We start from the raw sequence: 11819 nt of genomic DNA on the forward strand, positions 1-11819 counted from the left end.
AAGCAAGAGGGTACAGAGAATCGGCATCTCAAGCCATTGTATATAAATGGTTATGTCAATGGGAAGCCGATGTCCAAAATGATGGTCGATGGTGGGGCTGTAGTGAATTTGATGCCTTATGCTACATTCAGAAAGTTGGGCAGAAACACTCAGGATCTCATCAAGACAAATATGGTGCTTAAGGATTTTGGTGGCAATCCATCAGAGACCAAAGGAGTTTTGAATGTGGAGCTGACAGTCGGCAACAAAACCATCCCTACAACGTTCTATGTCATCGATGGGAAGGGTTCCTACAGCTTGTTGCTTGGAAGGGATTGGATTCATGCCAATTGTTGTATTCCTTCAACCATGCATCAATGCTTGATTCAGTGGCAAGGCGACAAGATTGAAATTGTGCCAGCCGATAGGTCAGTCAATGTTGCCAGTGCCGATTTAGCTCTTTAGGAGATGGATGGTCTTCATTGTTTATCTGCAAAAGTTTGGGATGGAGATTTTCTAAAAGTGTCCGATTCTGATATACAGCCAATTGAAGATGGAGAAACCAAGTTATTATTTTGAGGGCGTCGTGGAGGGTTCAAATGTCTACACCAAGGGCACAGTAGATGATCTCGATGACAAACAAGGACAGGGTTTCATGTCGGCCGATGATTTGGAAGAAATTGACATAGGTCCAGGCGATCGACTAAGGCCGACATTTATTAGCAAGAATTTATCTTCGGAATTCAGAACCAAGTTGATAGAACTATTGAAAGAATTCAGAGATTGCTTCGCTTGGGAATATTATGAGATGCCTGGTGTCACGACCGGAAATAACCCAACGGGCGTTCCTTACGTGCGTGCATTATTCCTTGTCCCAGGAGGCAAGGTACACCAAAAGTTGATACAATTCAGAGTTTAACAAGCGGAAGCGTAATTAATTAATTTATTACATGGGCGGCAAAGACCCAGCACACAAGAAGACAAACGAAAAACAGCGGAAGACTAGGGCGACGACCACAGGCGCTTGACGGCAGGCACGAGCTAGACACCAAAGCCTTCATCATCCAGGGGCTCCTCTTCTGGGTTTGGGACAAAATTGAGCAAGACTGAGTACAACCACCGTACTCAACAAGACACACCCACGAGTGCAGAATAAATGCAAGGGAGTACAAGGGAGCCATAATATAGGGGTTAGGGTTTGCAGTAAACAGCATTTAAAGACACTTAGTTGCTCAACGCTATTTTGTAAATACGATCCTAGAGCTATACAATATTATTAATCAAGGCCGTGAACCCACACAAACCTACCCTAACCCAAGGCCTACAATGATTCAGACCGAACTGGCAACACGACCCTAGGTCCCAGCTCGTCCCAAGCCAACCCAGGCCAACCATTCCACATTTTAGTTGTTAAGCAGGTTTTAAGAATTAAAAACACTAACTTGGGTACATTGCTCGGCTTGCCCATAACCGAGGGCGCGGCTATTTGAATAGATTATACTCTGATCAGAGGTGTACATCTTTACCCACAAGACACATCTTCCTCACGTGTAACCACGTGCCACATACCACCACGGTATATGGACGGAAGACATGACATAGTTTCCAACCCATCCTGGCCATAGACAAGAGTACCGACCTAACCCCACCTACGGCCGGAACCCCCGGGACAGGTAGGCAGGACTGAGCCCCTAGCAGCAGGACACTGGCCCTGTGCCATGACATCTCGACTACCGGGCCGCAGCTCGTGTAGCCTTCATTTGCCCTAGAGATGTCCATCGACCCCAGACTTCGTCCATCTCCATCCGTGTACTTTTGTTTATAACCAGACTGAGCCACAAACTAAGCCTTACCCACTAGACATGTGGAAGTACGGTAGTGCTTTGCAACAGAGGCCCGAAGACCGGTCCTTATATGGCCGAGGTGCTACTATCAAAACCATGCACCCCGAGCCCAGCCTAAAACCATTTTGAGGGTTTTGAATAGAGGGGGAGGTGTGAAACCAATTCCACAATAATCCAACCATTCCATAGTGTCCAAGTGATATGAATATCCCCAAAGTATAGAGTTGTAAAACCACCTAATGTTGCCTAATTAACCAGCGAAGCATCTACCTAGATTCATGCTAGTGGAACCATGAATAATGTGCCCACTAGTTGAGGTTTTGTTTATTCTAGGGTGAACAAAGTAATAATAACAATAACAATAATAAGGTCATAACAAAGGTAAATAGGCATGGCTAGATAAAACAGTGATAACGCGGGAATTTAAATAAAGCGATAATGCAATAATTTAAATCAAAATTTTATAAACTGGGATTCGATATGTTCAAGGATGATGTGACTTGCCTTGCTCGCTTTCCCAATCGTCGGCTTCAACCTCCACGAAGAGCGGATCTTCCGAAGCTGCAGCGTCTACACGACCAACGAGAAATAAAAGGGCTTTTACTCTAATAAACTCCATATAACAAGCAGGAACAAAGCACAAAAATGGGTTCTTGACTTCTTAAGGAAAAATTAGAGACTTGAACGGTCCAATTCCGAGTTCAAATGGCCAAGTTATGACCATTTGAAGTTTATATGCCCTTTAAATGAATATTTGTGAATTTCTCCATTTAAATTTTAATTTAAAAAGGGTTTATTGCGTCAGCCGAGGGGAGGGGGCGCGCGGACCGGGTCCACGGGAGTGGGGCCCACGCAGCAGCCTCACGGTCCACGGTGGACCGGGCGCACCCGGGCTCGCACCGGCCGGCGCCGTGGGCCCCACGCGTCAGCCGCACCCGAGGGTGCGGGCGGCTGACGGCCGGGCCCCACACGGCGGCCACTCGGAGCGCCCGAAGGCGGCCACTCGGCGCGGCCGGCGGGAGGCGGCGCCCGCGCCCCTATGGTCACCGGCGGCGGCCATAGGCATGGCGGAGCGGCGGCCGAGGGAGGGGAAGGGAAGGGGGAAAAGAGGCGACGGTCCACGGCTCACCCTAGGTCGACGGCGACGACGAAAAAGGCGGCCGGAGCGGAGGAAGGCGGCGGCGCGGCACGGGTCGACGGGGTCGACGGCGTTCTGGCGGTCGGCAGACTCGGCGAGGGGGTGGACGGGGTCGACGGCGGTGCGGCGAAGCCGGAGGAGGCGACGCCGGGGCGGGAGACGGTCCCGGCGAGCGGAGAAGGCCGGCCGGAGGTCGTCGGCGACGGAGGAGAGAGAGGGCGACGTCGCGAGCTCGAATCCGGCGAGGAGGAAGGGCGGCGAGAGGCGGAAACGGACGGAGGGGGTGCGGGGAAGGTTTAAATAGGGTTGGAAGGGGGAGAGAGCGGCCGGAGGGGAAGGAAACCGACGCGGGAGGTCCGGCCGCCATCAATGGCGCCGGCGAGATTTGCGGGGGCAAATCCGCCCGTTTGAACACTAGAGAGAGAGGGAAAAATGGGGGGAAAGGGAGAGGGGATCACGGGGAGTGATTCCCCCCACTTTATTGCACGCGGGGACGGCGGGAGGCGGCGGGATTCGCGGCGGCGGCGGCGCTAGGGCACGGGGGAGGCGGCGGGAGCGGCGGGAGGAAGGGGATGACGGCCCCACCCGTCAGCGAGGGTGGCGGGCGGGCCCGCCCGTCAGCGGCGCGCGCGCGGGGAGAGGCCGAGTGGGCCGCGGGGAGAGAGGGGGGGGGGAAAGGAGAGATGGGCCGGGCCGGCCCAAGGGAGGGAAGGGGGACTTTTAGGGTTTTTCTTTTTATAAAATCATTTTAACTTTGTTTATTTCTTCTTAATTATTATTTGTGCTCCAAAAATTCCACTAAAATTTATTTACACATTTTAGGCTTTTAGGAAATATACAAAAATCCTCTAAGCCTTGTTTGACTTTTACTTTGCACATTTTAATTTTTGGAGGCTTTCACACGGATTTTAATTATTCTAGGCATAATTTAAAGGATATATTTTAGAGTCGTTTTGGGACGTGACACCTGGACTCAGGGGTTAGGCCACACCAACAACCTTTGAGAAGATGTAAAGCCGATATGCTTGAACCTGTCAAGGCTGAGATTAAACGATTGTATGATGTTGGTTTTATTCGTCCTTGCCGATATGCTGAGTGGGTTTCTAGTATAGTTCCTGTTATCGACAAGAACGGTAAGGTCAGGGTGTGCATTGATTTCCGAAACTTGAATAAAGCTATCCCGAAAGACGAATATCCACTGCCAGTAGCCGATCAGCTGGTTGATGCTGCCTCGGGACACAAGATTTTGAGTTTTATGGATGGTAATGCAGGATATAATCAGATCTTTATGGCCGAGGAAGATATCAATAAGACAGCTTTTAGGTGTCCTGGTGCAATCGGCTTGATTGAGTGGGTTGTAATGACTTTCGGCTTAAAGAGTGCTGGGCTACATATCAAAGAGCCATGAATTATATATATCATGATCTAATCGGCTGGTTGGTTGAGGTTTACATTGATGATGTGGTTGTTAAGTCTAAAGAGATAGAAGACCACATAGCCGATTTGAGGAAGGTTTTTGAGAGAACCAGGAAATATGGCCTGAAGATGAACCCAACAAAGTGTGCTTTTGGTGTATCGGCTGGCCAGTTTTTGGGATTTCTTGTTCATGAGAGGGGGATTGAGGTGACTCAAAGGAGTGTTAATGCAATAAAGAAGATTCAGCCTCCGGAGAACAAGACAGAATTGCAAGAAATGATCGGCAAGATAAATTTTGCTAGAAGGTTTATTTCTAATTTGTCTGGCAGGTTAGAGCCTTTTACACCATTGTTAAGATTGAAAGCCGATCAACAGTTTACTTGGGGGGCAGAGCAACAGAAGGCTTTGGATAGTATTAAGGAATATCTTAGTTCTCCTCTAGTTTTGATTCCTCCACAGAAAGGAATACCTTTTATATTATATCTGTCGGCCAGTGAGAAGTCAATTGGCTCAGTCTTGATTCAGGAGCTTGAAGGGAAAGAGAGAGTTGTATTCTATTTAAGTCGTCGGCTCTTGGATGCAGAAACTAGATATTCTCCTGTGGAGAAGTTGTGCTTGTGCTTATATTTTTCATGTACAAGGTTAAGGCATTATATGCAAGGCCGATGTGGTCACGTACATGTTATCGGCTCCAATTTTGAAAGAAAGGGTTGGAAAGTGGATATTTTCCTTAACTGAGTTTGATCTTCGTTATGAGTCACCGAAGGCAGTCAAAGGGCAAGCTATAGCCGATTTTATTATAGAACATCGTGATGATTCGATCGGCTCAGTTGAGATAGTGCCATGGACTTTGTTCTTTGATGGATCAGTATGTACTAATGGTTGTGGTATCGGCTTAGTTATAATTTCCCCTAGGGGGGCATGTTTCCAGTTTGCTTATATTATCAAACCTTATCCAACTAACAATCAAGCTGAGTATGAGGCAGTGCTTAAAGGATTGCAATTACTTAAGGAAGTTGAAGCCGATGCGATTGAAATCATGGAGGATTCTTTGCTGGTAACCAGTCAATTGGTAGGAGAATATGAATGCAAGAATGATACATTAATGGTTTATAATGAGAAGTGCCAAGAACTAATGAAGGAATTTCGGCTGGTTACTTTGAAGCATGTATCTCGAGAACAAAACATTGAAGCTAATGATTTGGTCCAAGGGGCATCGGGGTATAAGCCGATGATCAAAGATGTTAAGGTTGAAGTAGCTGCAGTAACAGCCGATGATTGGAGATATGATCTGCATCAATATTTACAGAATCCATCTCAATCGACTTCTCGGAAATTAAGATATAAAGCGTTGAAGTATACCTTATTGGATGATGAACTTTATTATCGAACGATTGATGGGGTGTTGATTAAGTGTTTGAGTGCCGATCAGGCTAAGGTGCTATCGGCGAAGTTCATGAATGGTGCTCATCAATCGGCTCATAAGATGAAGTGGTTACTTCGACATGCATGGTATTTTTGGCCGACAATGCTAGAGGATTGTTTCACGTATTACAAAGGATGTCAGGATTGTCAGAAGTTTGGAGCAATTCAGAGAGCACCGGCGTCGGCTATGAATCCTATCATTAAGCCATGGCCATTTATTGTACGCGGCTATCAGGGAGGCTAGCTTTTAGCCTGATGATTTGGGCAATTAGCTTTGGAAAAGCATGGTTCATTGTGGACAACAGGTCCACATGGCTCCACCTGGTAGAAGCATCAATCAGTACCATGAAATACCTAAACGGGCCCGACAGGGGCTGGATAGGTCCACATATGTCACCTTGTACCCTTGCCAGGAAAACAGGTGACTCATCCCTAATCTTCAGGAGGGATGGCCTAGTGATCAACTTCCCTTTTGCACAAGCAGGGCAAATAAAATCTTCAGGATTAGGGAAGTCTTTAGTTTCAACATTGTGGCCAACAGAATTGTTGATGATTCTCCTCATTATACCCAACCCAGGATGACACAGTCTGTCATGCCAAACTCTAAATGACTCTGGGTTTCTAAATATGGTCTTCATCGCAACATATTCCTCAGTGGGTTTTAAGTACGTGTAGTACAAACCCGATGGCGATGAAGGGAGCCTTTCCACCACTTGCTTTTGATATCCATCTATTTTTTTTATTATGAGCAGATATTCAGCATCTTGCTCAATCTCGGTTTCTATATGGAAACCGTTTGCACGGATATCTTTAAAGCTTAAGAGGGTACGCTTTGAATCAGGATACAATAGAGCATCCTTTACAAAGATATGGGTACCCATAGGGAGAACTAGAGTAGCACTTCTGGTGCCTACTATATGAGCATTGCTTCCGGCAATGGTAATAATATTTCCAGTTTTCTTAGTTAAGGTGTGGAAATATCTAGTTTCCCTTAAGATTGTGTTAGTGGTGGCACTGTCTACTAGACATATATCCTCTTCTGCCATGGGATTCCCACCCAAGTCTGTTTATGGAACATAAACATAAATGAAATTAAACATGGAGTAAGTTGATTCTATTAAGGGAAACATTACAAGGACTTCAGGCCCAGTAAAAGACTAAGCGTGCTATTCAGGAGCATTATTCATGACCAAAGTTGTACTGCATATGACTGACATATAGGAGATTACTTCAAGCCTCCAAATATGTCATCATCTTTTTCAAGAAGGTTGTCCCAATCATCGTCCATACGGACGTCCCCACCATCCTTAACATTGATAAGCATGTCATCATGCTTTTCAATCTGAGCTTCAGGCTCAATGGTGAAGTGGGACTCATGTTGGCTCTTTTTCTCATTCATGCTTTGTTGGTAGAGCTCAACCAGGTGCTTGGGGACATGGCAGTTACGGGACCAATGCCCTCTGCCTCCACATCTATAGCAGTTATCCTGCTTTTCCCCAGATGATTCACCTGTAACCTTCTTGAGTTCGCCTTTACCTCTGGGTTTACCCTTACTCTTACCCTTGAATATGATACTTCCCTTACCTTTCCCTTTCTTCTCACCATAGCCTCTTTTATGGCCACGCGAGTTTCCAACAACATTGGCGTGTGCTTCAGGCACTGCCATAGACCCAGTGGGTCTAGCAGAATGATTCTTTAGAAGAACCTCATTCTGCCTTTCTGCAACTAACAGGACTAAGATAAGATCAGAGTACTTCGGGTACTTTGAGTTCCTATATTGCTGTTGCAGCACTATGTTGTTGTGATGAAAGGTAGATAAGGTTTTCTCGATCATCTCAGCGTCAGTGATCTTCAAGCCACATAAACGCAACTGAGAAATGATCCTATGGAGGGCAGAATTATACGCCGCCACAGACTTGTAGTCCTGGAAGCGTAGGGTGATCTAGTCATGTTGTGCCTGTGGGAGCACAATTGACCCTTGCTAGTCAAAGCGATCCTTCAGGAATTGCCATAATACCAGTGGATCTTTCTCGGTCATATACTCAGACTTCAGGTCTGGGTGGAGATGGTGGCGCAAGAAATGCAATGCCTTTGCTTTCTCCGCCTTCGTAGACTCCACAGTGCCAACTTCGGGCAGCACAATAGTATGACCGAGACCCATGGAGTCGAGTTTAATCTCAACGTCCAATGCCCAAGTGAGGTAGTTACTACCATCCAAGGCAAGCTCGGCGAATTCCTTCTTTTCTATGTCCAACATGTTCTGCAACATCATTTAGTATTTACGACAGGTAAATACAATGTGCAGGGTCGACATGAATTGGTCATGCGTAATCTTCAGGATTACTAGTGTGTGTAATCTTCAGGATTATCACACAGTTTCCCATAGAATCTTTCCTAGCAAATTAACTTAAGTAATCTTCAGGATTACAGATTGCTTGATTAACTATTATCAATCATGCTAGGAAATCAATTTCATAACAATAAAATAAATGTTATGAAAGTCATGCAAACAGCAAAGTAAGCATGTAAAAAAAAATGAAGAGCATACATGGGCACTTCATGCATATTGTGCAGTCTGTAAAATGTAAGATAAACCATATAGTACTTCCCCACTATGAGCCCACGCTTCATGGTGACAGAGCCGACCTTAGCGGCATCAAGGGCCCATATGGGTGATGTCCATAAAACAAAGGACATCCATAACGACACTTCAGGGCTGTCCATTAAGTTGCCATGCCGGTGCTTCAGGCACCTACATCGCCTCTAGCATTTGGATGATAACGGCGGCAGAGCCGCCATTGTTTTATCAAATAGTGCTAAGGGGTTGTACCATCTCAAGCCTTTGGACGGTAACGGCGGTAGAGCCGCCATCATGTTACCGGGCGTTGCTGAGAGGATGTATCAACTCTAGCAATTGAACGATAACGGCGGCAGAGCCGCCATCATGTTATCGTGTATTGCTGAGAGGATATCGGGGGATGGTACTTCAGGTACCATATTCTTCTGCTTATTTCAACTATAGCAGAAGAATGATTTGCATATAAAGATCAAGATGATCAGTAGAAACTGATTTCTCACATGTTTACCTTTTTAGCTCGATAGAGTCTCGTGCTGATAACGTGTTGAGAAACCAGTCTATTCTATTGATCAGCACACAAGCAAACCAAACACAGAGTTGTGGAACACAGAAAGTATGAACGAGTGAAAGCTTTATTTCTTCTGGATTTAAGTACAAGCTACAAGAGGAGAAGCAGGAGACCGGAGATCCGTTGTTCTCGCCTTGGACCTTCTGGGCCCTATTTATAGGCGGAGGAGGGTGGAGGCTTACGTCGTATGCCTTGGACCTTCTGGCTTGCGTCGTAAGCTGGCTTCTCTTATAAGCTTGCTTCCTTTGTAAGCTGGCTTGCGCCATAAGCTGGCTTCCTCTGTAAGCTGACTTCTGGTGTAAGCTTTCTTCTACAGTAAGCTTCCCACTCATAATTTAATTCGTCCACAATAAGATATGTTTCATAACACTGAATACCCTTGTGTGTATTCTTTGCCATGATTTATCCTTTGTATCGCCTTTCCATCAAGCTCAAAGTGATGCAAAGACACAGTAATGGAAAAGCATGAACCAGAAAAGTCTAATCCATTAGACGAGATAGCCGACCAGCTGAGGCAACATGTTCATTGTGTTATCTGCAGCTAGCTCTGCATACAAGAGTAAGAAAAGGTCTAAAGCTGCAAATTGCAATGTCTAGTTTCCACGTACCTTCCGATGAAGAATGATGACTCACCTCTCACCGTGCAAGCATGATTCTCTCTTCTCTCTCCGGCTCTTTTCTTCACAGAAGCGTCGCCATCCTGTTTTATATCCCCAAAAAGCTAGCGAGGGGGCTTAGCTAGCTCATCTCCTACGTGCCAATTAAGATTCTGAGCTGAATAGTGATGGTGGCCGGCCAACACCTAAAAGAACAAAAGAGCAAAAGTTCCATATGCCCTAGTTGCTAGTACGTGTGTAGAGCGGTAGCTGCAGTGGAAGTGCATCAGTGGCGCGTCCAATCGCAACGCACCGTAGTGCGTATAAAGTGCACAGACAGACGACGACGCATATGTGTATAGTGGGGGTGGCCGATCGAAAAGCGTGTGCGTGAGCGTGCATGGATTCGTTAATTGGTGGGAGTACGCCCGTTGCACGATCGCCCAAATCAACGACCTAACTACCTGTGTCGATCATCAGCCGATCAGGCCTATTCCATGTCGTCCTGACAACCTTTCTTTTACTATTGCAGTTGGGCGGCTTTTCATATCAACTTAAACTTAAAAAGAGTTTTTACCATTCTTGAAAAGATATCTAGTACCATATACCATGAGGCACCAACTATCATCCGTTTGTAAGAGGTAGAATCAGAACGCTTAAATAATGCTCGCATTTTTTTTAGATAATGGAATATAATATCTCGGTCTTTGCTCAAAAGAGCTAGAGCCCATTATTACAATCTAGCACTCAAAACAAGTGTAGTCCAAAAATAATAGCAACCAGCGTATCAAGATAAAAATAACCAACAAAACATATGGAGAACATATTATTGGAGTCTATTTGTGAATCTTCATCCATAATTGGCAAAAAGCTGCATAACCATCGACTCAAGCTTTCTGCATGCAACTTTTAAAAGCTCAATTATGGAACTTTTAAATGCAACTTCATCAGACCTTTGTAACTGTGCCCAAAACCGAAACCCGTATGTCGCCCTGAAAATTGCCTGCATATATGAAACAGATGGTGTTTTATCAAAAATCATGTCATTACTGCACAACCACAGAGCCCAACATATCGCAAAAGCTCCCAGCAATATAAGTTTACTTTTCTTCTTATCAACCCTTAACAGCCACCAATGAAAAATAGGAGAAATGCTGGTAGTAATATATAAGCCAAAAGAAAACTAAACTGCTCTCCATATGAATTTTGCATAATGGCAATCAATAAAAAGATAGTTAATTGTCTCATGTTTCATACATAAACAATATCTTAAGCAGCTATTCCAGTTTTGTCTTGCTAAATTATCTTTCATTAACACCATCCCTTTTAAGCAAGTACCACATAAAGATTTTAATCTTAAGCGGCATCTTAAGCTTCCAAATTATCTTATACTCTCAATATATCCATTATTAATCAAAGCTAGATACATTGACCTTACACAGAACCGACTATTTTGATTATAATTCCATGAGACACAATCAGAAGATTAATTCAACTGGATATGTATAATAGACGCACATAAATCATGACAAAATACAAGATTCTGACCAACTAAAGCTCTCCTAAAAGATACATTAAGTGGAACAGAACCCATGACGGTAGCAATTGAAGAATTCTTCCTTCTTACGGTAGCATATAAATAAGGATACTTATCTTTAAAGGCCAGATTACTTAACCATTTATCTTCCCAAAATCTTGTTTGTTGCCCATTATTCACTATCCAAGAACCCATGTTCAAGAAAGTATTATTAGCTTTCATAAGACCTAACTAGAAATGGGAAATAATGCGCGTATGCAGTACCGACTAGCCGAGACTAACGATGACTCCTCGCAGGTTCACAGTCTCCCTCTCCTAATCGCGCTAGCCCAAACAACTCCCACGCGCGGTTCGCACCATGTCGGGCCCGTGCCACACTACCCTGCGGCCTCTGCCCAAGCTCTTGTACCGATCGAGTAGCTAGCCATAGTTGCAATCGAGCTTTGAAGAAGTTTGATGACAAAGGACCAAAAATATTTGAGGTAAGTTTTTGGGTGGTGACAAGCCCTTGTCTATATTATACAAACCTCATCTCAGTTCCAATAGGGATCAGTTATCTATTCCATTATCTGAAAAAATAGGGATCAACACCAGGAGTTTATCGATGTAACAAAATTGTCAGCAAACTTATGTGTTTATGTGTGTAAGAGAGGTCACTGGTTAATATATGTTATTATTTGGATAAGAGGGATCACCTAAGATTACAAACTTATGTGTATGATAGAGAATTAGAGATAA

The sequence above is a fragment of the Oryza glaberrima genome, chromosome 3 (assembly GCF_000147395.1).
Source record: "Oryza glaberrima chromosome 3, OglaRS2, whole genome shotgun sequence".
Classification (NCBI taxonomy): Eukaryota; Viridiplantae; Streptophyta; class Magnoliopsida; order Poales; family Poaceae; genus Oryza; species Oryza glaberrima.